We start from the raw sequence: 27,260 nt of genomic DNA on the forward strand, positions 1-27,260 counted from the left end.
GCAGAGGAGAACCCCGGGTGCAAAAGAGTTCCCGCCAATTCGTAGCTTTTTTTGCAGGGTGCATTTCTGAGCTGCAGAGAGGAAATGCACGTTGCAGGCAGTTCCCGCCATTTGTATTTAAATTTGAGTCCTGCAGTTGGCCAGTTCTAAATTATTCACACGTGGCGGCCAGCGACTGGCTTGCTAGCCATATAAGAGGTTGAAGCAGTTTCCGCCCTAGTTGGAGAACTCCACATACACCTCGTGGAGAGCTCTGAGCACACTGTGGAGCCTAGCAAACTCCGCGTGTGTCTTAGAGAAGAACTTAGCGGCCTGATCAACCACTAAGGACTCCCCGTCACTGACCCAAGGGGGCCTAGCACACCCCCACCCGAGACGTAAGACGACTGCCGGCTCGAACACCCTGACACATTTGCAGACCAACCAAAGAAACTGTAATTTCTGCCCGACTCCTGTACCTTTTTGCAACTGTAACCGAAACAAGCTTCTGACCTGCACTGTACGAGCAGTGTAAGTAAAGCAATTTATTTTGTTAAATCAATACGCTTGAGTACCTGATTCCACTCCAAGCGTCACAAGTACCCGCCCACCGACTAGGGCTCTTAAAGCCCTGAACCCCGGGCCGTGGTTCTCGGCGGCGACAGCTGGGTCCTAGTGCCCATGTTCCTGCTTCTAAATTGGGGTGAGTCAGTCTGGCCCATAGCCAGAAAAGGCTGCCTATGCCTGATCTAGGTATCTTTCAACAGATTACTTGAGAACCTGCTCCATGATCTTTCCAGGTATTGAGGACAGACCGACTGCTCTGTAATTTTTCAGATCTTTTTTCCCTTGTCTTAAAAGATGGGCACTAAATCACTAACCTGGTCTTCCACATTGCACTTGTCATCTGGTAGCTGATGCTATTTGTCAAGACTGAAGTTAAAAAACAAAACTAAACAAAAACTAACACACCCCATTATTTTGCTTTTTAACAGAGATTTTTAATTTTATATCCATTTAAAATATCGCTACCATTTTATTCCCCAATTAAAACTATTTTCTTACCCTCCTAATTACTGATTTTCCAGACATTTTACTCTTATTTTGAGTTCTCAGAAACAAATACTACTTATTCCTTTTAGCTGAAGATTTATAAAGGGTATCTAGATTTCAGATGAAGAAAGAATTGGGCATTTAGTTCAACAATCACTACTGACAGCTGTATTTTCTTGCTATTAGATTATTTTCTAGAAACTCAATATAGCCAATTAAAAAGACAATTAGAAAGTAAGAAATGATTTCCTATCTCCATACTGAGATTTTCAGATCTACTAATCGAGGTTGACAGTATGCCTATTCATTCATTATGGAGGAAGAGAACAATATAAGAAGAGTGTTGTCATAGCATAGATGCTAAACACTAACAGTTTTGCCGAGCTAAAATAAGCTGCTATATTGGTCTTCCTAAATTGGAACACATGGTAAATGCAAGCTTGCTTCTAGATGACACTCCAATAGCATTTAATAGGTGGCATGTAATCTCCACTGTTCAGCTAGATATTCAAACTAGCAAAAATATACTATTCATCATTACTCAGTGGACACTTTCTAAATTGCTACCTTCATATAAGACGTGATAGATCCAAAGAACGGTCTGATACTTAATAGCTACCTAATCACTATGCTACTGCCCTTCCAAAATCATAACTTCTTAAGCTTCACTTCTGCTAATGAAGATAATTTTCTTACAGTTAGCCTTCCTAAGACATTACAGGCAAGACTTTTGTCCCATGTGTCTCAGCCAACACATTATCAGCAAAGGATTATTTTACATTCTTTACATGATAGCTTGACTGTGGCCAGTTTTGATGTATTGAATTCCTAAGTAAATACAACAGATTTAATCCAAAGAAATATGTTTAGGGATAAGCAATATCCACTGTTTCCTTTTAAAGATCTTTTTCCATGTTATCCAAAAGTTTCCTTGGAAATACAAGTATTTGGGGAAGTTACTTACCTGGATATTTTCAGAGATGTGATGTCCATATATATAAAATCTCATACATTGCAGTCTGGAAGATTTTTGGCCAACACAATCCATGAATGCACCCTGGATGCCCCTCCATCCACCTATCAAAGGGTGATATGGGACTAAAACCACTCAGTTTTCTCTCCACAGTAGATTCCATTTATAAAAAGTTATACAAAACAACTATTACTTTAAGCTATGACAACTCTGAGACAAAAGAAGCTAGCCAGTTAAATTCAATGACAGGAGACAATTTCTCCTAACCGTTACAGGTACTGCAGAGGGAAAAATCAGTAATGGTTGGAAAATGCCATGTCACTAATCTTGAAAGGCTTTCACAGTGCAGGGAGAGGCGCATCAAGACAGAGGTTTTTATCCTAGAGGATTCCACTCAAGGTCCTGGTCTTGGCCTTAACCTATTCTCCCCCCACCCCTGGCAAAAAGGTAGGCAGTTTGGTGGTACTATCCTGTTGAGAGATGCCTGCTGCTAGAATCCCTTCCAGAAGCAGGTAAGCTGCATGAGAAGGTAGTTCACTGACAAGCATATGGGAACTTAAGGAGTTCAACAGGAAATATATCAAGACATCCAGGAAATCTTTAGTAAAAAGCAAAAGATTTGTACAGTCCCAAGAGAAACCAGAGTATCCAGGATGGAAGAAGCTAAATGGCTTAAAAGAAGAAGACTGCAGGGGCCCTGCTAAGAAACATCAATGGCTGTGCTACATGGAACCTGGCCATAGACCACGTCACCCATCAGGCAGTGCTCCAACCCTCACCCAGATCCCCTATGTATCAAGCTTAGAAAATGGTCATGAAGGAGGATGCTTAAAAAATACATTTAGTACAGACGTTACCCATCTGCTAATCTGACCATCTCCCTGGGAAGCATGCAGTCTTCAACTTTAGCTCCAGGCAAGAGCCAGAGAACAGTTGTAGAGGTCATCCAGACCTTTATGCTTGTCACATGGGTATGAATGACCATATCAGAGGTGACTCCATGGTTGAGGGGGCATAGATGAAGGTGTTCAGGGCCCATGTGATAGTCTCATCCTCAACTGAGAATAAGTGCCCAGACAGAGGCAGACTAATCTAGAAGATGAATGCATGACTTAACATTGAGGGCTTAGGCTTCTTCAACTACAAGGCTGTTTTGTTTAGAAGGAAAATGGAAAGAGTCTGGTTCCATTTAACACTAACCCACACACCTAGTGAGGAGTGTTTTAAACTATTTTGGCAGAAGGTTGATAGTAGGGAGGTTCTATGACTTAAGTCAGGAGTAAGAAATAGTTGATTAGAAAAAAAATCCAAATTTAATCAGCAATATTCAAACAGGTTCCAGTAGCAATGAAGGACTCTAATCACACATATGGCTGGGAAAACACCATGTCTGGACAGTCCATCAAGTTCCTAAAATGCACTAAATGCAATATTTTTCCATTCAGAAGGCAGAGGAGGCTAGTAGGATAGCAGCTATTCATTCAGAAGGCAGAGGAGGCTAGTAGGATAGCAGCTATTTTAGATTTGGTTTTGACTAATAAAAGACAAATTGACTGAAAACCTACAGGTAGAAGGCAACTTGGATCAAAGTAATAAAAAGTTCATTATTTTAAGGAAGAGAAGGTGCAAGAGCAGCAAAAATAAGAATATCTGACTTCAAGCAAAAAGAAAAACAAGGTAACTTAAACTCAGGCAAATGCTAAGACCCTCTACAGAAGGTCATCTGATGGATAAAGGAGTACAGGAGAGTTAGCAGTTACTCAGAGCACCACAGCAAAATATACTTATACAGGATGGCTGCTTCCTAAACTAAACAGTATAGACGTGCCCATAAGATGCTGCAGGCAGGCCAACCAGTTTAGTCAACCAGCAGTGTTAGTGTGCCTACTTGAAGTGCCTTGTGGTTCCAAGTACTTTGCTTCCAGTTCAGAAGGCAGCCCACCTGAAACAGGGAGGGCAGCAGCATCAGGCATAGTGGCAAACAGAGATAAAGGATGAGTACAAGGAGTACACAAAGACATAGGGACAGAAATCAAAAAGGTCTTGTAGCTGGTGCATTTACTGCAGTTATATGGGATGCCTCCAAGCAAAAATGACATCACACATGCCCATCATCAGGACTAGTGTCTTGCAAGAGGAATAACATTTTAATATCAACCCCAGGTAGTATCAGGATGTAACAACCTAAAGTCATGATACTAGGAAAGTCCCAGTAGGCAATATATTCCAAATAAATAAATAAATAAATAAATAATAAAATAAAGATGTTTAAAACTAAGTAAAACACATAAAAAAGGGGACCAAAGGGATACTACTAATTATATATAAATATATTTATCATGTGCTTGCGTGCGTGCGTGCATGCACATTATACATGAAATCTGAAAGCGTTAAGAAGAGGAGTACAGTGGTTGTTAGACCTGTTCCTGAGACACGCCCTTTGTTCTGATTGAGGGCTCATTTTCTCCCACACTGAGTTCAAGGGTATAGCTAGTCACAAAGCTTCAATTTCAAGAACAGGACAACAAGTGCAAAATATATCTATATCTATAGGTATAAGCACATAGAATAGTAGCTGAATTACATTTTTCAAGAGTCTTATTCATAAATTGGCATTTGGAACTCATTTAAGTAGCAAAAAACTTTAATTTCCTTATAAACAATGACAAACAAAAAAAGCTTACAATCTAGTCCTTGTAACAACTTATTGAAGAATTATTTCTAGGAAAATGCCTTTTGTAAAACAAATAGCATATAAACCTCTCTCTAATACAGGCATTTATAGGGCTGAAAAATCTGTAAGCACAAAGCACAAAAATCTGTAAGCACCTGAAAAAGTTGAGCGCAAAAGAGAAATACAAAGCTCTAAAACTCTTGGTTACGAGGTTCAAAAGAATGCATAAGAGGCACTGTAAGACTCAATGAAAGAAAGATCCTTTTCAGTCTACAAGCTTACTCGGGAAGCTATATTTGGAATCAGGATTGTAATTTAAAGAACCAGAAAGCTGTGTGTCATGGGACTGCCTACTGCTGGCACTGAGATAGGGCAAGGCAAACTTCTGTCATAATTATACCTTTAGGTCAATAAGGGCCAAACCAGCCAAGATTCCCCTTATGACATTCTGTTACAGATCTGAGACATATTTCAAGGGACACAAAAGGTAGGAGGAAAACCAGTGAACACAGACCACAGTATGCTCTCTAGTACTTGTTTTTAAGTAGTATACAAAGCTCTTGGGTCAGAGGCGATATCTTTTATTACACCAACTAAATAGCAGCAAAAATTTCCTTTCTTTGAAAGCTTTCAGGCACATACACCCTTCATCATGCTGAGGAGAATTTAAAAGATTGTAAAAGTCTTCCTAGGTAGAAAATAAACTTTGTTTTTACACAGGTGAGGTAGAGAATTCTATTCACATCTCTTCTCCTCAAGCCTGTCAGAACAAGGGAACAAAATCACATAAATCTGAATTGGGTTCTGAAAAGCAACGTTTGATGAGGCTGTTGAAGAACAAAGCAAAAAACAATGGATGCCAGGGCTGTAGTATACACCATTTCCTGTATTTCCTGTATTCCTGGGTTCAGTGGTTCCGACGTACAAAATAAAAACAAAGTTGTTCTGCTGAAAGTTAATTGCACATTAATAACAGGTTACAGTGCAACAACTGACCTAACATGACTTCCACATGTTCTCCAGTTAGCATTGAGGTCAGATATTATTTGAAAGTTAATTGCTTTGGCCACATTTTTCAAAAGTATGTAGTCTTTGTAACTAGCTTGAGTTTGTAGCTATCCAAATTAACAAACCTTAAAAAGGGCCTAATTTGCTGATATCAAAAATCCAGACTCCTTTAAAAGGTGCATCAAGTAGCCCATCCCAAACTTTAATGCTCCCAAATCATATTATTTTTGAGAAATGTGACCTATGTATGTCTAGAAACATACCGGGTATGTCTACACATGCATTTACACCAGCCTACATTTACTATGCAGTAAGCTCCTGCACAGAAAAGGGTTTACTAGGGCTGCGCAAAGCTTTGGCCACCGATTTAATTCAGTGGAGATTCAGCCCAATTCAGCAGCCGAATATCCGGATCCGAAACAAGTCAGGAGACCCTTTAATCTTTCCAAATCAAATTGGAATCCTCCAATTTGATTTGGAAAGATTCGATCATTTGGACGTAGACACAGCTTTATATATGTTTTTTCTACATACCTGAAGGTACCAGGTGACTCATTACCGTTGAGATGGTGGGGTGGAAGAAGCGTCCCACAGGAGCGTGGGGGGTCCCCAGCGCACTCGGCGGTGGACCTGGAAGTAGACCAGAAGCACTTCCAATCCATTTCTGGGTCCGCTGCCGAGTACACGGGGGGGCCCCCCCACCACGCTCTTGTGGGACGCTCCATTCACCGTCTCAGTGTTCACAAGCCATGCCTGGTACCTTGAGGTACAGAGAAAAGACATTTAAAGCTATATCTGTGGCCGAACTGCTGATTCTCTGAATCAGAATCAAATCTTCAGATTTGGATTCAGCCAAATCAAAAAATCGGGAAAGTGATGTGAATCAATGAATCCGAATTGAACACGGCCCACTTTGCATACTCCTAGTATCTACGCGTGCTAGGATTAGGGAGAAGATTTGCTTCCAGTTCTCTGCAGCCCTCCAGTGTGCCCCGGTGGTCACCAGGAGCAGCTCCAGGCTCCCGCCCAGTGCTAGCATGGAGGTTGGCAGGGAGCTATCTCCCGCCCCTTCACGGACAGCTGAATGGGAACAGATTTGGCTCCCGGCTAGATGTCTACACAAATGCTATGGCACCAGTACTGATGCCTTTCAGAATTAGGGAGATTTACTGTGAAGTAAACATGTGCATGTGTAGTCCCACATGCTTCTTCACAGTAAATTATGCTAATTTGTAGTTAAGCATCTGGTGGAGACGCACCCCCATTTTATTAAATTGAAGTTTTCAGCCTAGTCCCTACGATTCTTCATCTGCCTATTTTAAAACAAGAGGGAAGCAAGTAAAGAATACTAGATCAGAGACATGACGAGGAAACCTAGTGCCTCGGGTAGGGGGGAGAAGGGCCCCTGTCAAACACTCCCTGCACATGGACTATTGCGCCCTGCTCAGGCACTCCTAGTTACTCTGCTGTCTCGTCTCTCCATATTCTCACAAATATCTCAATTTAGACAGGAATTGTTATAGTCCATATGCAGATAGTAAAATAAGCTATTATACTGTACTCTGTCAACACTGGGAAGAGTTACTTTATATCCTTTTCAGCACCAAACAAGTGACTGGGGCCTCTAGAAGGTACTGCAATATCCATTTGACAAAGCTTATTAATAATTACTACACGGCTAAATCACAACTGCTCAGTCTTACTTGCTTTCGTTTGTCACCTCTACAAGGAAGAGGTATAACAATGCTTAAGCAATCATAAAGCTATACAAATTATTACAAATAGGAACAATCTCAGTAGAGAAGGAAGCCAAAAATAGTGGTCGGAAAGGCATGTGACAGGCACGTCTTGAAATATCATCCTTATGCTCCAAGGAAGGAGCGTACATTGTGTGTTTCACTCATAGAAAACAGTGATCAAATAACTATGGTCTGGTTCTAACAAATGATTGTCCTGATGTCCTCTCTCATCAACTGGACTTAGTACTGTACTTCCACTTGCATATGTGTCTTTGTGATACAAAACCTCTTAACCTTCTTAACAATAACTGGAAGCCATTGATTTCATATGGTGGGGATGGGGATATTGCCTCAACATAGTTGCTTTCCTGAAAATATTTCAGATGCCCCTATATCTACAACTACTGCAAAACTATTATGCAAACTAATGGCTCTTTATATACTGTGGCGGTGAAGCGCCCCCACAGGCGAGCAAGGGGGAGCAAAGGGAACCCACAGACCCCAGACCCCGAGAACAAGCCCCCAGAAGGGCATACGCACCGTCAGAGGGGCAGCGGGAGGAAGAGCCGCATCCGTGGCCGCAGCCGCGTGAGCCGCCATTACGCCGGCTCTGGCAACAGCTGTTCCCCGCGCGGCGAACAGCTGAGCCAATCCCAGCGGCCGGAGTGGCCACGGCGGGAGGATTTAAGAATGCCGGCAGAACAGGGAACGCGCGGGAGCCAGGGAGAGAGAGTACGGGTGTGTTGCCCATGCCGCAGGCTTTCGCACGGGGCAGCGAGGACCCCGTCTGCGGGTCTCAAACAGGCAGCGTAGGCAGGAGCGGGAAGCCTGCCGCCGGCAGCCAAGTGAGAGGCAGCCAGAGAGTGCACGCCGAGGCACTCTCTCAGCGTCCTGAAGCGGCAAACGCACAGGAGGCAGGAGAGCACCCTGTGGACGGGAGGAGAGGGGACCAGCTCCCCCTGGTTCGGAGGAGTATTACCTTTAAGGAAGGAGGAAGGAGAAACCCCTCTTAGCAGGAGGGAGGACGACCGGAACCGGTCAGGGGCCATCATACTGGGCCTGGCAACATCTGGACAACATCGCCCAGCGGTTGGCGTGTGGACGGGGTGTAGGGGAGGCGGAGCCCCGTGGAGCACCGCGTCCTGTAACCGTGAGTAACACCGTCTATCGGGAGGTCCCACCCAGGATAAAGATCTCCACTGGAACCCCTCTGAACGTAACCGATTACATCCAAGTCGTGGCAAGCGAGTTGAGGGGAGGGGCCACACCCCGATAGGCCAGGCGGAGCGAGGCACAGGCTCCACATATACCAAGAGGGAAAAAAATCTCCAAAACAACAAAAAAGACCCCAACAACCAAACAAAAAAAATTTTCATCTCCTCAAAACACAGAAGCACTAATGATGCACCTCAGTTAGAATTACCAGCTCTTTCTAGGATCTGGAAATCTGAAATTCTACATCATTTTCTACTACATCACAAGCAGGTCCAGGGAAGTGATCCTTCCTCTCTATGCAGCGCTGGTCAGGCCACAGCTGGAGTACTGCATCCAGTTCTGGGCACTGCACTTCAAGAGGGATGTGGCTAGCATTGAGAGGGTCCAGAGGAGGGCCACTCACATGGTCAGCAGGCCAGGCCCTACGAAGATAGACTAAAGGGCCAAAATCTATTCAGCCTCCACAAGAAAAGACAGAGGGGATCTCGTGGCCATCTATAAACTCACTAGGGGGGACAACGGAAAATAGGTGAAGCTCTGTTCCCCCGGGCACCACCTGGGATAACAAGGAATGATGGCCACAAAGTAATTGAGAGCAGGTTCAGGCTTGATATCAGGAGGCATTACTTCACGGTTAGGGCTGCCAGGCTCTGGAATGGGCTCTCAAGGGAAGTTATGCTCTCCCCTACCTTGGTCTTCAAGAGGAAGTTGGATAGATATCTGGCTGGGGTATTATGATCCCAGCACTTGTTCCTGTCCAGGGCAGGGGGTCAGACTTGATGATCTGTTCAGGTCCCTACTAATCTTAGAAACTATGAAATTAATAGCTTGACAGTTTGTTTGGTTTTTTTTTTAAACAGAGTCCTGTAATACCAAACAGTGCATACCAAACATACGTTAGTACTGATAAGACATTTATAACAGTGAAATGTGCAGTCAGATGTAATTTTTACTGATGGCTAAGATTTCCAGATGTCTTCTTTTTGGAGGGCTGCTTTGGAAACTTTGGAAATCATTTTCCAATTGTTATATGGCATACAACTAGGAATGATTTAGATACTCCATCCTATTTTAAACAAAGAGTTAGGGATTAAAATGTATATTGAACACATACTGTCTGGGCAACCAGGCAATACAAAAAAATTCCTCATACCTGGCAAGAGAGGAATAATTAAAAAAACCCATGGAAAATGAGAAGGAACTTAATGCAAACAGACAAGTGGCCTGTCCCTCTAGAAAAGACTAATGACAGAAACAGTCAGGGCTTATAAATTGTGAGCTGAGGAGAAAAGCAGAATTAATACACTATTTCTATTGTGACATTCTTTGACACTTAAAAAAAAGTAACAAGATATTTGTGCTCTCATACCTAAATATGGAGCAAGGGTTTATTGTAAAGATTTTTTTTGTTTAGTTTTAAAATAAAACTAACAAGGAATCTTTATAATTTTTTTGTTTACATCTCATCTTTTTGCAACTTACTGTTGGCATAATTTTAATTAGAAAAATTAACACTAGAATTATATATAAAAGAAAAATTCTCAGCCATAAACAAACCAACAAAGCAGATGCTACACGCTACGAGAGAGAGAAAAAGACGGGATTTAAAATTAAGATATTCTCTCTCATTTTCCTCCCCCAAAGGTAATGGGAAAAATTAATTCTCCCATCTCACATGCAAATCCCAAAACCATGTTGGATACCTATGTTATTGGAAATAAAACACCATTAAAAACATAAACGTTCTACTCGTACAAATTGGAACAATTACATACATTCCTTACCTGCTTTTTTAAAGAAAGGTTGGCATAGGTGTATATCAGGTTCCCACCCAGCTAGCATCAAAAATCATGAACTACCTAGGTCCGGAATCTCCCATGCGTATTTAAACTGTCTCCTCCTCTTCTACTGGTAATTCTCGTCCATTACCAAGTCCAGAAAACTCTAAAACTCTAAAATATAAAAGAAATACCTGGGCCCCTCAACAGTGCCCTATTCAAATACCTTTGAAGAACACAAGATATAAAAATGATTCCCCACAGTTATGCCAACCCTATTCAGATAGCCTATTGTTATCATCCAGCAAAATAAACATATAGATGTTATAGCAGTATGTTCTAATACACTTGGATTTCAGTAAAACTCCTTCAAGTTTTGATATGTAAAAACTTCTGTAAATGACAAAACATGAATCTTACCATGCTGCTGATGAACCCGAATTTTTCAGCCTATACAGACTTGAAGTAAGATATCACTTCTTTCAAATTAAAAAGGCCAAAATCTGCAGCTACTAGTGAAGCAAATTACTCATTTGAGTCAGTAAGGGCTATGGGTATTCAGCATCTTTGAAAAGTTAGGTGACTTGCTTGGCAAGCCAGGTTTGGCCTAAAGATTTTCAGTGTCTCATCACCAATACCATTAGGCTTGGTGTGGGACTTTAAAAAATGTATTAGACAATTGAAAAACAGCAGCAGCACAGCCCAGCAGCCCTGTCTTGGTAAGAATCTGTCCCTCACGTGCCAAAATAGCTTCTGAAAAAAGTCAAGCAGAGAACACAGATTCTACCAGCGGGCTGCCCTGCAATATTTCAGGTGCCATGAATCATGGCACATGATTCCAATTTCAAACCTATGTCTTTCCCAAACAAGGAATACTGGAATGGATTTGGACATTCCTTCTTCCCTCTCCAAATCCTCCATGCTCTGCATCAAAATGAAATCGGTACAACTCGAATTGACTTTAATTACTGGCCACACGGGTTCTCATTGACAGCAGATAAAAGTGACAAAAGAAATTTTACTGTGCAGTGAATCATCAGCATGCCTGTCAACTCCAAAAAAGCAACACTGCCTTTTTAAAATCAGTTCATTTTGAATAATGGCATTTTCATTTAATCCTGTTTCATGTAACCCTGTGGGATAATCTTTTTTCTTTTTTTAATGAAAGGTTGAATTCTACAAAAAACTGGTAGTTTAAGGGTTTTTTTATTAAAACTGGTAAATGCGTTTTTTAAGTCCTGTACTGTTACATACTTTTAGGAGGAAGAATAAACCCACCATGCATATATACACTATTCACCATCTTTTGAGAAAAGTAAGAAGTTAAAGACCAAATTTCAGACTAATTTCCTATTAAACCCAAGGCACTGTAGCCATGTTGGAAAATTTAATAGTTATCTGGCGCACACTGATAGCATGAGAAGTTAATAGTTAGAACACACTGCGTTTCCTTAGGTGACAGACAGCTACATCATTTTCAAAATACTTTCAGTAGTGAAAAAACAAACTTGTTTTGAGTATCAAGGGCTAACAGCTGAAAAAAGAAAGTTACAAGTACTATTTGAAGCACAAGATAATGAAAGTAGGAAACAGTTGATGTTAGCAAGCTTAATCTTAAACTGTGGTATCTTTACAGCTGGCTCTTAAAGGACACCCCATTACGTTGGCCCGACTGGGAAGGAAGGATTCATTCACAGCATTCCAGTCTACAACATGCAATAGTAGTTAATGCAGCTTTCAGAAGGGCAAGGCAGGAAATTCAGTTACAGCATTTTTGACTTGATCAGAAAGGGTAATGTTGAATTTCTTCTATTAGAGGTACGCAAACTACAGGATGTAGTCTTGTGGACAGATTAATTCCTTATATCCTTGACCTCCCTTTTCTGTATTTCCCAAATGTATGCTCTGGCCACAAGACTTAGCATGATCTTTATATATAGTAGGGCTGTGTGAAGCTTCAGTCCCCGATTTGATTTGGCCCGATTCGGTGGCCGAATCTGAATCGAATCAGGAGACCCTTTAATCTCTATGAATCAAATAGGAACCCTCTGAAACGATTTGGAGAGATTCAGTGATTCAGACAGACACAGCTTTAAATGCTTTTTCTACATACCTTAAAGTACCAGGCAGTGAATGCTACAATGGTGGGGCGGATGGAGCGTCCACAGGAGTGCAGGGGGGTCTCCAGCATGCTCAGCAGCAGACTCAGAAGTGGACCAGAAGCACTTCCAGTCCACCTCCAGGTCTGCTGGGGAGCAGGGCCCCCCCTGCATCCTCCCTCAGGGTCTGGCATCCAGGGCCCCCCCCCCATGGCCAATCACTGGGCTGGGGGGGAGGCAGGGGACCCCCCTGTGCACTCCCCAGCAGACCCAGAAGTGGACTGGAAATACTTCCCATCCGTTGCTGAGCACTCCTGTGGGACACTCCCCAGCATCACAACATTCACGAGCCATGCCTGGTACCTTGAGGTAAGTAGAAAAAACATTTAAAGCTGTGTCTATGACCGAATCACTGATTCTTTGAATCAGCATCGAATCTTCAGATTTGGCTGAATAGAATCAGGGACAGCGATCCAAATTAACAAATTGAATCACTGTCCATGATTCGGGACAAATCCGAGTCAAATATGGTCCGTTTCGCACACCCCTAACATACAGCATTTCCATTCCCATCCCTGCCACCTTGTGGCTGGCAGCATCCCTTTCTTACCATCTCCCTGTAAACACTACCCTAATTCTTCCACTTGAAAAGGTTTTTTATTTTGAATAAGTGAGGCCTTTGAAAATCACTTGCCTTTTCTCCATGAAGTGATATACTTTTCATCTAGTTTAACCGTCTGCCATCAGCCATGGCATTTTCATTTAAACTCAACTAAAACTGAGATCCATGTTGGAAGATGGACTGTTTCACAGAGTCCTTCCTAGGCTGCAGGGAAAAGTTTAAGTACATTTTTTACCTTCATAAAAATGTTCAGTGTTAAAACTTTTTTTCAGTTTAGTTGACTTGAGCAGCAAAAGTTATGTCAGACTTATCTGAGATTGAAGAGGCAATGCCAACCTACACCTTCAAGTACAGCAATATGGAGGATGCATAGCATCTTACATTGCAGAGGAGGCATTTTCAGGCCTGTTTGTTTCAATTCAAACATCATTTAAGTTTGTTAAAAAAAAACAACCACCCAAAAACAAATTCTAGAGCTTTAAAAAATATATATATGCAAGTGCCTTTATTTAGTGCTATGGCATTTGGTTAATAGTCCATCCCAAAATGAGAACCTTCTGCCTCAACCTTGACAGAAAAGAGGAAAACTCCTCTAAGCAAGTTTGTTGTCAAGGGCTCTTCCACCAGAGGAAATCTAGTTTGGTAAGCATGCAAGCAATAGTGAGCTGAAGATAAACAATTAGTTTATCTGAAATGTTAATACCAAGTTTCATAAAGACTTTGGGCAACATACCAGGAAGACTTCAAATATGAACAGAAAGTCAACAATCTGCATTAGATGACACACCTGTATTACAGGATCCTTGCCAAATCCCCTTTTGAAGGGAACAGAAGTCACACCTGCAGTATTAAAACAGAATTGTGAAACTGTCAGCTTTAAAAACTCTATACATGAAAGTTTTTGTAGCAAAACAGATCATATTTCTGATAATTTAACTGCAATAACTGAACATTGCAGTAAGCCTCTTTATAAATAAAATTCACAACACAGATTCTGTGCAAGTATCACCAGCCACAAATCTTATCCTCCTCAACTAAAAAATGAAGTTGCACCTACACTTCCTGTAAGGGCCATACAGCCCTTCATTTAAACTCTGCATTGGCTACACTTTTTTCACTGCCTCAATTTCAAGCCTCTCCTTACCTTCAAGATTCTTCACAACCTTGCCCCTAGTATTCTTCCCCCCCCCTCACCATTTCAGCAACTTTAGCTTATTTTTTGAATCTGCTTGTTTATATCTTCATATGTAAGACTTATTGAACTAATTTAGAAAGGCAACTCTCCTCTTCAAAAGTACAAAACAGTCCTTATGGAAGGAATTAAAACCAAGTCTTTTTGGACTTTTGAAGAAAAAACACATCCAAACTAATATTGGGGTGTGTAAGCTGACCCAGAATGCACTTATATTCTGAAATCTGCTTGGTGTTTTCAATCAAGTAGACAGCAGAATTGTTTCCATTTCATTCTTTGAGCCACAACTCCACAGATCAATTCAGATAGGCCTGTATATTCCCTGGTCCCAAAATTAGTCTTCACCACAATTCTTTCATTCTAAGACGAATCCAGAATATTGAAAGTAATAGAAAGCCATCTGACTAAAGAGCAAAACCACACACACAAATCTAGGATTTGGTATTCAGTGCAACAACGGAGGGTTTCCACTTTCTAGTGGGAGAAAACAGCTTACTGCCACATGTCTAATTTTAACTTTATTCACTGCGTTCTTTAGTATCCATCTATAAAAAGGTTTAAATGCATGGAGATGCTCCATTGCTCTTAGGTATTATCTAACGCAAAAGAAAGAAGTACATAAACGACGTAAATAAAAAAAGAGCGCACATACTCCAGATCATTTTTGGGGGAAAAGCATAAGTAAGACACTCACCTTAATGAATGTGCTAATTAGGCTTTTTCCAAATAAAGGTCTGAAACTACAATTAATACTGTCCTGTAAAAAAAACAAAAAAAACAACCCAACTAAACAAATAAGTAAACTCTACAAATTGACTTGAGAAATACAGTTTTTATTAAAATCTATTTAAAAGTAAAATAAAAGTCTAGCTTTACACTGCAAACACCAAACCAGAGATAACAAGAAATACTCTAATTCACCCACAATTGACTTGTGTCGGGAATCAGAGCAGCCGGCTGGCAGCTGCTTTCTGACCCCCCACCAGAGCAGTAAAACTTTCACCTGACAGGCGGGTAGTGATGGATGGTGTGAAATTAACCAGGCACAGACGCGTGTTGGTTACAGGAGATTGTTTACTTACGTCGCCCAGATAGTGACATGTGACGCAGGCTGAGCCTTTGTTTCTGTTACAGTTGCATCGATTACAGTTGAGCGAACAAGGTTGGATTACGGTATCAAGTGATGACGAACGAAGCGTGCCGAGAACAGACTATCGAGCCTGCAGGGCTTTACTACGTCAAAATTAATGATGACGGGGAGTGATTGACAGCTGATCAGACTGTCAAGCTACTCTGGTGATGGACTCATGTCTCTCCTCAGAGATTTCTCCGGGGTTCTCCGCCTTGGGCGGAAACTGCTAAACTATTTATAGACAGAGGTGTCTGACGGAGATACCCAATGATGAACCGTTATGTGGAATCTTTAATTTTCTGGCAAGCAGCAGTTCTTTGTGCTCTCAGGCTGCTATCAGGTTACAAGGTAGTGGGTTAGGTTTTCTGCCTGTTACGTATGAGGTTATGATGAGGGGCTTACACTTGTTTCTTGACTAAGTGCAGGGATTTATGGCAGGGCTATCCCCTTTCACCCTGACCAGTCTTAAGTTTCGTTTCTTGGTTGTGACGTGGGAATAAATTATATACAGCTCTCCACCAGGATTTTGTTTCAGGAGTTTTTGGCAAGGATTTCTTTTAACCCTTAGTTGACTACTTGAACGGTATCTCTTGCTAGTGGCATGGGCACTGATTAACTGGGTTGTGACAACTTGCAGTTACTGACATCTGAAAAATAAGACTGTGGGATAATTTCCTTCCCTGCATGACCTATTTAATATTTACTAAATTCAATTTCCCTTTTTACAAATGAACAGCAATGAAACCCCTATACCTGTTTTAAAAGGTATAAATGGACAGCACCAAATGAAACAGAGAAGCTATGCTAGGACATGTCCTTTAGCTTAGGTTGGCATAGTCTGTGCATCTGCATGGTGCAAGGGTTGCCTTCCTCTGTAGTATAGGACGGGTATTAAATCAACATGCTCTACAACAGTGGTTTTCAATCTTTTTGGACTTGCCCTGCCCTCGCACTCCCAACCCCCAGCCCCCTGGCTCTGCCAGTACCCTTCACTTTCAACCCACAGCAGGGAGCGAGGTATGGGATGGAGGAGGCATGGCAAATTGGAAGGAAGCAGGGGGGTGGGGAAGGAATGTGTCCCCTGCCACCACCTATGCCCCCCACCCCCAACTTACCTGCAGTGAGCTATGGGAGCTGCTCCCCACCACTGCCTGGCTCCCATGTGCATGTGGGCACATGCACACACATACATGTGGTGCCCCCTGCCAGACTGGCCTCTTTCTGCTCCCCCCAGCTCCAAGCAGCCCCTTGCAGGCTGGAATACTGCCAGCCTGAAAGGGGAAATGCATGGTTTCTGACATTTTTCTCCTTTCCATGAACCTGGCAGCAGAAGGAGGCTCAGCCCAGACATGGGCTGCCCCAGCTGGCCTCAGAGATCATAAATGTGCCAAATACACAGCTCCCCTGAAACCTGGTCATGGATTCCTAGTTGAGAACCTCTGCTCTACAGTAATTTCCATGGGCATGCATTTACTCTGTGGTAAAGTAGAAATTAATAGAGGAGCTTCCACTTATCGTGTGATCAGAGCAAGCCCACAGGCAGTTACCACAGAATAGATGACAGTCAAGTCCCATTATTTTACCCCAAGGCAAACTGTTCCTATGTCCATAACTTGGGTCACACAGGAGGCCCATAACAGACCAGGAACCAGAGGAACGGTTTTAAAGTCCCACAACAACACTTCAATCTCCAAGTCATCCTTCTCTAGGAAAGAGGGTCTTTTCCCATCTGAACACTAAGTAGAAAACTGGACTTTCAATATTGCTAGCAGCAAAATTTGATATTTCAACTACCTAGATGTTTTAAACAAAAGTGTGCATGGCAAGATGTTCCTATAAAGGTGATGAGGTGTTTAGAGGAACTAGCACATACTTGTCAAACTCCTAGCCCAATCAATCAGTATATTCTTCCAGCCCTTGCGTCATCAATTTAAAACATAACATTCTGGCTTGATGCCAGTAGTAGCTACAGCACTCCACACACAAGGTAAATTAATAGGATTAGTCATAGTGTACTGAAAAGGGAAACTGAGTAGGCACTGTGCAGTGTCTAAAGAAAAATGAACAATATAAAACTGCTTTGCACATTATAAAAGACATTATAAACAGAGGGAAACTGGGATGGGAGGAGAAGAAGCTAACAAGAACCAAGACAGAAGAAGCAAAGAAATTAGTAGGTGGGGCATAGAAGCCAAAAGAAGACACGCCAGGGATAAAACACAGGAAAAAGTGGAAAAAGCAGCAAATGTCATATGCAGAGGTGGTGCTAATACTTTACCTTTCCTTCCTGTATCACAGTTATAATGAATATAAAGTGTAGGCAGCAACATAATCCTATTACTCACACTGTATGCTACCAATGATCTCAGTCAAGCTTTGCAGTGTAACAAATGCACTGCTCCTAAATCCCAAATACATCTACCTTCACTTCATAATAGAAAAACTCCTCTACCTGAAGTTTCTTTTATTTTTGAAGTAACATTATCAACAAATTCAGAAAACTGAATGCAGCTTTGGACCTAGATCACACTCATTGCATATGTGGCTCTACTTCTGAGACATCGTAATTTGAAACACTGCTGTAGCCTAGGCCAGGGGTGGCTGACTTGTGGCATGTGTGCCACAAATGGCACAGACAGCCTGTGTGGCATGCAGCAGATTGGGGGGGGGGGGAGGGGAGAGTAGGGAACACTCAGCAGATAAGGCAGGGAGCAGAAGACAGAGCAATAGATTTGGCAGGGGAAAAGGATCAGTGGCACCCAGAGAGGGTATGGGGCATCCTTATGGCACTCTTGCCAAAGAAGTTGGTCCCCACTGATCTAGGACATCTCAGCCTACTCTAGATCTCAGAGATAAATTCAGACCACACAAAACTATCCTGCAGGAAATCATGGAATTCAATTATTTGGGAAAAGAAAGGAATTACTATGACTATTTAGAAAAGAATGAACCTGTGATTGCATTACTCCCCCCACCCTCCCCCACCAAAAAAGAGAAATTTCCAGGTCAAGTGCAAGTAAATGTTCCTACAGGCAATCCTCGACTTCCAACGTTTTGAGTTACAACATTTCACACTTGCAACGTTTATAAATTGACATCCTGTTTCAACTTCACATTGCCAGTTTCGACTTACAATACTTGATCCAATGCAATGCCATGCCAGCGAACAAGTTTGCTGAGTCACTCATCTCCCTGGAGAACATCTGTCCAAACTTCCTTGGACACTTTCTTTAAAAAAGCAGACAAGACTCCAGAAAAACCTGCAGCCAAGACTCCTGAGAAGACTCCAACCAAGAGCCCTTCAAAAAGTCCAGCAGTCACCTCAAAGAAGTCCTTCCAAATCGATATGATTGCTATTTACAATATAAATATATTAATGTAGCTATATTACTCATGTATAACTGATCGAGTACAAAATTCTGGAGTATTTTTGGTGAAAATAGGGTATCCGGCCTTGGTTCAGGAACTGATCCCCCCATTTATAACATTGTTTTGTATGAGAAAATTGGCTCCGAGTTACAACGTTTCGACATAAGACGCAGTTTTCAGGAACCAATTGTGTCGCAAGTCCAAGGACTGCCTCTATTTGCGTTTGCAATGAAATCTGCAGTTTGTTATAAAGTCCACAAACTGTTGGAAGGAGCCAACAAGTGGGGGTCCCCAGGAGTCTATCATGAGTTCAGTATTTTTTAAAACCTTCACTAATAACTTGGATGATGGGTAGGGGTGTGCAAAGAGGATAGTATACAATTCAGATATGGCCCTATCTGGGGGATAGTGATTTGATTCGCTGACTTGAATCACTGTCTCGATTCAATTCAGCCCAATCTGAAGATTCGATTCTGATTCGGAGAATCAGAGATCAGCTTTGTATGGTTTTTCTACATACCTTGAGGTACTAGGCGCAGCTTGTAAACGCTGAGATAGTGGGGCAGATGGAGTATCCTACAGGATCATAGGGGGTCCCCCCTCACGCTCAGCAGTGGACCCAAAAGTGGCCTGGAAGTATTTCTGGTCCACTTCCGGGTCTGCCGCTGAGCACACAGGGGACCCGCCCCGTGGCCTGGCAATTGGCCACAGGGGGACCCCCAGTACCCCCCCCAGACCCAGGAGGCACCAGTCTCTGAGCCGGGGGGAGGGTGTGGAGGGCTCCCAGTGCACTCCATGGCAGACCCAGAAGTGGACCGAAAGTACTTCTGGTCTGCTTCCGGGTCTGCTGCTGAGCGCATGGGGGACCTCCACCACGCTCCCATGGAATGCTTCATCCTCTCCACCATCTCAGAGTTCACAAGCCACGCCTGGTACCTTGAGGTATGTAGAAAAAAAAAAAAATAAAGCCGTATCTATGGCTGAGTTTTCAAATCTCTTCGAATCGATTTGGAGACTTCAAATTTGATTTGGAGAAATTAATGGGGGCGGTTGCAATGGATCTGAGCCAGCAGCTTGCTCTTGTTGCAAAACAAAAAAGCCAATAGTGTACTGGGTTATATTAACAGGACTGTCACTTACAAATGAAGGGAAACAATACTTTTGTTCTATTCAGCACTGGTGCAGCCTCACCTGTGAGTGCTATGACCAATTTTAGACTCTACACTTAAGGAATAATGTGGACAGACTGGAAAGAGTCCAACACAGACCAAGAAAAATGAATGGGGGCCTGAAAGGCAAGACTTGAAAGGAAAGGCTGTTAGAACTATAGGATGGAGATGGACTTTTGCTCTGTGGCCACATGGAACAGGACTAGGAACAATGGCCTCAAGCTTCAGCAAAGAAAGTTTAAATTAGAGATTAGGAAGAACTTTCTGATTACAAGCACAGTCATGCTTGGAACAGGCTACTTAGAGAAACTGTGGAATCTCTACCTTTGGAAGTTTTCAAGAACAGGTTAGACAGATGCTTAGCTGGGATGGTTTAGTCAGGGATGATTCTGCCTTGAGCAGGGGACTGGACTAGATGACCTTGTAAGGTCTCTTCCAGCCCTACTTTCCTATGATAACATTTGGACTTTCACAGAAGTACCCGCTTGAAAAGCATATACAACTATACATAGTTGTGAAATGGGATAAAAAATAAAAGAACAAAAAACGTTCCTCTAACATTTACTGAGTTACTGTAATGAGAAGCACCCATAGACCAAAGGCAGCATCAGATGCCTCACTGTTCAGCCTGTAGAATCTAGGGATGGTATCAGTAATTATGGCTGCTTTATGTATATCCTTATAATATGAAATGCACTATTTTTCTTCCCATGAAGTAACAACAGCTCCAAGGAAGTGAGCTCTGATATTGGTACTTGTATTCTACAACTAGAAGCTTCCAGGTGGTCAAGGTAATGTAAGGCTTCTTTTCCTTGGACATGGGATAACAGCAGAAAAGCACATTTGAGTTTCTGAATTAAAGTTGTGCAGTGAACATGCACCCTAAAGATACATGATTGATGTCTCCACAGCTTTAAGTTTCCCTTTGGGACATCACAAACCTGACCAGAACGGCAGTTTCCAACAGCCCTTAAATCCTGGAGTTAACCTTTATTATTAAGGCATCGTTAGTTCCGAGCACCACTTTACATTTTAAGAAGGTGCAGTATTGTGGCTTCAGGAAAAAGATCTCCCATCTACGATAACCTAAGAACTGGTTGCTATCAAAAAGGCTTTATTTGTAATGCTTAGAAAGTAACGTCATGACTTGTTCCAACAGAGGAGCCCTAATGACACTGGAAGCAAGGTAAAATCTCAGAGAAGAACCAAGTCCTCCCAAAACACAATGACAACAGAAGTAACTTTCAAAATTCTGGACACCTGAAAAGATGAAATCTACTACCTGCCTGCTGAACCAAGCTGCTGCTTTGTCAAATACCCTTGATCTCCAAATGCTTGAACTGCCAGGCATCAATCAAGTCCATCTCTAAGAATTTCAAAAATCTGTGGTACTCATGCAGATACAATAATGAAACCCTTTTCCTAGTATCAACTGACAGCACATTCAGGGGCCAGGTTGAAGTTGAGCTGCTAAGCTTCTTCTTGGAAGACAAAAAATTATGGACATTATAGTTTCTGCACCTTCCCTTTGGTTTCAGGGGTTTAATAGCCAGGAAACTACACAGATTATCTGGATTCTGAGGCATGAATGACACTTGTAATATCACCTCCCTTTTGGATGAAAAGCAGATGGGAAGTCTTTGTACTCAATAAAATTGGAGAAGCAAGGTTTTCCAACCAGAATTACCGGTGCTACCTGTATGCAAATTTTTATAACATTTTGATGCGGAAATTAAAGGTCTATAACAAAATATCTTTGGTCATCTTTGCAACAAGGCAAGCCATTTGTTTCCTTGGCTTGTGATCCCATAGGAAAAAAAAAAAAGACTATACGAACTTGCAGTTCAGGTAAGAGATGGACAGATGTATCATTAAGAGACAAAACTCCCTTACCAAGGTATAGTCCTGGCATTACTTCAGTCCAGCTATAGCAGCATAGAGCTCACTCAGCACTGCAAAACCTCCTGGAGAAAAAGTAAACTAGCCCATGGTAAACTCTGTGCTGCCACAACTAGACTACATCGGACTGATCTCAGCTCCCCAATCAGGCAGTTTAATAGCTTGGGTACATCTACAGAACCACAGGACTGGAAAGAAACTCAATGATCATTTAATCCTCTGGATTAGACGCGCACAAAAAGCAGGGCTCTACTGTCAAACTGAGGACATGGCCCTGATGAGATGTTGATACTACTCATAAAAAGGGGGCTACAAGAAACCATGTCCTAACACACACATTTGTTTGGCCTTGGCTCTTCGCAGCAGAGGAATATCTTCAGGCAGGTACTTAATCAGCAGCAAGTCAAAGGAGACTTGAAGTATCCAATTATTTCCCAGTTAGGGCACAAAGAGTAACTATGAGGAGGAGAATCCCAGACAGCCTGGAGACCATCTTTTTCTGTCCCCTGTATTTTTTTCCTACAGCTAGGAAAAAAAAATTGCCTGCCTGAAGCTGAAGAAGAAGACAAGAGAACAGTCTGTTTCCCAGGGAAGCCACACCTTCCCTACCACTGAATGACATATTTGATCTGCAGCCAAGGCTGCACATAGGGCATCTCCAATTTAATAAATCAAGGGACTTCATTATGAACAAAAATGAGTTTGAAATGGATATTGTAATGGCGGTGAAAAAGTTCTGGACCCTTAAACATTAAATCAAACAAAAAAAATGTAACATCATCATATTCTCCCATGTCAAATTTCCTTTGCTACCTTGAATACAGTGTAACAAAAAATAAAACTGTAATACAAAGTCCAGCACAGGTAGACAATTCTCCCTCACACACAGATGAGATCAGATAGTACATCTAATAACACAATTCAGCTTCTAAAATGTTCAAGCTACTTTTCAGAACCAACAGTGCTTCTTGTGTATACTCTGCATGCAGAATCTAAAATTGCAACATGGTAACCCCTGCCCCCCCAAAAAAAACCCAACAACAAAACCCAAAATAACCCTCTATGGATTTACTTCATTGAATCAAAATCTGAAGGACAAGTTTTTTATAACATCTGAATTGTTATGTTACTATGCATTATAATTACTAGGTAACCAGGCAGTTCTGGAAATAGGAACTTTTCTATAGTATAATATTTGGCACAAGCACACAACAGTTTCAAATGATCACGCTGTTCCCTTTTAACATGGGCCTATTAGAACAGCTCTTGAGACAGTAGTGTAAAGGTACTGTGAATTAAACAAATGACTGACCGGAAAAAAGGTGCTTTGTGTTACTGAAAAGCTCTTTTTAGACTTCTAAAAGTGCATTTAAACAAAACAAAATGAAAACATAGAAAGTAACTAGTTTCTTTTAAATACTGTATCAACCTAGACTATGCAATTTAGACTTTCTGGTCATCAGATAAGAAATCAGAGAAAAAGCCAGGTCACATTCAGGATATATCCACACTTATTTACCAGTTTTTAGCTAAGACATTAAACAAATGAAATATAATTCTATTCAGAGGAAATCATCACTATGATGAGATTAAGTTTCTAATCAAAACTCAGACTGTCACTCATTTTAGTAGCACCCAAAACACCCAAATGGGATCTAGCAATAAAACGACCTCTGCTGGGAGACACAAGCCTCTGCTTTCTTATTTACACTTAAGAAATTGGCAGAGTTTTAACAACAACAATTTTGGTCACCTTCACTTGTATAACAGTTTCCGTGAAAAGTTAATTTTAAAGTTTAATTCAAGGGAAGGCAGACATTAATTCCTAGTACTTCTTGCACATGCAGACACAATTTTAATAACATATTTCACTATTATTTTTGAAGAGGTTAACACATTAACTGACAAATAACTTAGTTTATGTTTTAACTCCTGGCTTTTTAAAGACTTGATTTTTATACCCTATTGAGGCCTACACTCAATACTTTCTTAACTCTACTAATAAAGAATCAGGATCCAAGTAAAGCAAGTCTTTGCTGGTATGACTGAACCTGTCACAACAAGTTCTGGTCTGGCAAAGCTCCACATCCAAATTTTAACTTACTTGCATTTCAACACACACTTATGGCCTCACTGTCAAAATTATCATAGTGTCCTTGAGGATTTGTCCTCAACATCCTTTAGAAGCAGACGCAGAGCTATTTATTGCTTTGAGTAATGTCACCTGCAAACATACTCGGTGGTTCAAGACACACTGACAACTGAAATCTAGTCAATTTATAAGTGTAATAAAAACAAACAAACAGCCTAAGATGCCACTCAAGTCCTTTCAACAAGTTCCGTTCTGGAAGCCCTTACAGGTTCCTTCTCTTTCTATTTTATGAGGTCTACATGAAGTAGATGAAGAATAGCAAAAATGAGTTTATTAAATGATCAAACGCACACAGACAATGCCCCCTTCCACACTATTTCAGTAATAATAGCATTGTGTGTTATTTGAAACCACAGTAAACAAAAACAAAGCCTTATTTTTTAAAAAGAAGGACCTTTGTGGTAGAAAGGAGGCAAGAGGTCTTTTTTGTTTATTTAAGTATGAAACACCCTGGTCATTAGATTACTGAGTGAAAAATAATAAATAAAAAAAATGCAACACACTGGTATGCATGGCAGATAAATGCATAATTCACTAAACTGCATTAAACAATGCCAGTCCAACTTTGTTACCTACAGCTTACATCAAATTAATCTGCATATCTGTTAACTATATAAATGGCTTCTGTACACAGAATCCTTCAGTCATTGTCTACTCTGTAACTCCCTGGTTCTCAACAATGGTAGCAGGAGGCTCCTTTTAAAGGTACCAAACAGAATCAGCACTGTATAGTGTGTAAATACCTACACAAGATGGCATCTGCACTATCAACCTCTGGTAGACAGGCTGTGGCTCTAGAGAAGGGTGTGGAAATCAAACGTTGGCCTTATCTATGTTAAGTCTCATCCCCTGGCCAATCCACCCTCTCCTTTCTCAAACCCTCAGATCTGGAGAAAGTACCCTAGTAAAACACTGCTGCACAAGGGAACGGACAAAGACCCATCAGAGATGTGGCCAGATTACGGCTCTACCCCTGACCCCAGGCCCTCACTGTTACTACCTCATGATCCTGCCCTGTGATCCCAGCTCTGCCTCCTGCTTGTCCACAGCCCCATCCCATCTGCCCAGCCATTTGCCCTGCCCGCACAGGTCCCACCCGCAATGGTGAGTGTGGGGTGGACGGGCTGGGGTGCCCAGGTCCAGGTCCAGGGCAGTGACAGCCAGGAAGCATGTCAGGCCACCACACCACCCCAGCCCTGCTGCGCACCTGGGGGCAGCAGTATAGGCCACGTGCACTACAGCTTGGGCTGCCCCCTGCCCCTGGGACAGGCAGGACAGAAGGACCCATTGCAGGCAGAACAAATTCCCTTGGCAGACTAGATATAGTCCATGGGCAGTATTTTTCCCACCCCTGACTTAGACCCTCTGCTTTTCAAGGTACTTCCTATCATAAACAACTGGTGCCTCCTGAGACTGGGGGGGGAGGGGGGGGAAGGGCACCACAGCAGCAAGCAGGGACCACCTGCAGGTGCCAATAGCAGTGTTGGCAGCAAGGGGGGTGGGAGGTGGTAAGCGGGGACCACTCACAGATGCTGGCGAGGGAAGGGGTGACGAGCAGTGACCACACAGAAGCCGAAGGTGGCCAATCTCAGGGGAGGGGCACATGCCCCCCATACCCCCTTTACACGTCACCTATGCTTCCTATGTTGTTTGTACAGTAACTGGAATAATGAGTGGGTCCTCATGGGATGCAGGGGAACACTCATAATACAAATAAGTGATAAAGGCCAAGTCTTCTGTGCACATAGATGTCCCCTCACTTCAAAGTCTCTGGCTTCACAGACAGGAACAACTTTGAAATCTGCTTTGTGTTAACAGGGCAAATTCCCATTCCTCAGACTAGAAGCATAATGTTTTAAGGCCAGGCTTCTGGCTTCACTTAGGTTTACAAAACCACCACTTCGCTCAATGATTCTTGACCAGGCTGCTGTGAGATCCTTTGAAGGGTGTCACACAATATTAGCACTCTTAGGTGTGCAAACACCTCTGTATGAATCAGAAAATAAACCCAGATTTAAAATAGGAATCTGTAACGCCCAAAACAATCCGACCTACTGTAGTCTCAGCTCTTTACAACAGGAGAATCGCTCTACTTTTCCCTCTGCAACCTATAAGTTCATGAAAACCAAGAGGGCTGCCTCAGGAATAATAATAAAAAAAAGTTGAGAACCTCTGCTGTCATGCAGTCACATCCTAACCATTATTGTAAATGCACTCCCTATAAGCACAGTGAATGGAAAACAGCTGTCAAGCAATTCAACCAGTTGAAAGTGAGGGGCTGGTTTCAGGATGGCAAACAGGCCAGCACTGGCAGTGCCCTGGGCTTTTAAGCAGCATTCGTCTCCTGCTCAAGCTCGGGCCAGGCGGTGCATGCAGCAGTGCCGCACGGCGAGGCCCGGACTAACCCGAGTGCCAGGCGGCGCCCGGGGAAGCGCTCACACGCGTGTGACCGCAGAGCTCGGAGTTACGCGTTTTAGAGACAAAAACACACGGGGCAGCCCGAGCCCTCGGGAACTTAACAACGCAAATTTCCTTTGACATCCTGCTAAGCCAGCGTCTCGGCAGAGCTGCTGCCGCCCTCTGCCCGCACCCGGCGGCACCATCTGTCTGAGCCGCTTCCTTCCCCGAGGCGACGGCGGGCGGCAGGACCCACCCGACTGCGCCCGGCGCTCGCACACGCGGACAGGCTGGTTAGAAAGCGCAGCAGCGGGAGCGGCCGCCCGCGGGGGACAGAGCATCTCCAGGCCGGGAAGGACGCGGCCACTCAGCCCCGCCCCCGCGGCCGAGCCCTCCGCAGCCCCGCGCCGCCTCTAGGGCGCGGACCCCCAGCAGCGGCCGCGTGGGCCCTGTCGCACCCCGACCCCGCGCCCCCAGGCAGGCCCCGCTCCGGCCCGGCCCGGCTCCGGGAGCCCCCGCGCGCACTCACCAGCCCTCGCCGCTCGCCACAGATCCCACTTCATACAGTCAGAAACGTGACCGCGGCCACAGAACCCGCCCCCACGTCGCCTATTGGCTCTGCCGACGCCTCATCTGCATGCGGAAGGGGCGGGGCTGGGCCGCCCCCCGCCCCCATTGGCTGCGGGGAGTGTCCTTCATTTTACATAAGCCTCACGTGCGACACCATGTTTCCAGGAGCGGGGTCAGCGCCGGAGCGTCCCCTCCATCGCACCTTCCTTTTCCGCCCGGCCCGGCCCGGCCCGGCCCGGC

The 27,260-nt window shown here is 43.1% G+C and overlaps 1 protein-coding gene across 4 annotated transcripts in view; it reads right to left on the reverse strand.

Annotated features, from left to right (window-relative positions):
• Nucleotides 1-27,052, reverse strand: part of PER2 (period circadian regulator 2) — a 79,410-nt gene extending 52,358 nt beyond the window's left edge. For 2 of the 4 annotated variants that reach the window (XM_059730923.1, XM_019478728.2), the window contains exons 1-2: nt 26,980-27,029; nt 13,928-13,980 (exon numbers count right to left, since the gene is read on the reverse strand). The gene's annotated coding sequence lies outside the window, so the exon portion shown is untranslated. Of the gene's footprint in view, nt 1-10,425; nt 12,483-13,927; nt 13,981-26,979 lie in introns of those variants that run through there. The other 2 variants (XM_014602886.3, XM_019478729.2) reach the window with 2 other exon arrangements.
• Nucleotides 27,053-27,260: the final 208 nt, after the last annotated feature.

The sequence above is a fragment of the Alligator mississippiensis genome, chromosome 7 (genome assembly GCF_030867095.1).
Source record: "Alligator mississippiensis isolate rAllMis1 chromosome 7, rAllMis1, whole genome shotgun sequence".
NCBI lineage: Eukaryota > Metazoa > Chordata > Crocodylia > Alligatoridae > Alligator > Alligator mississippiensis.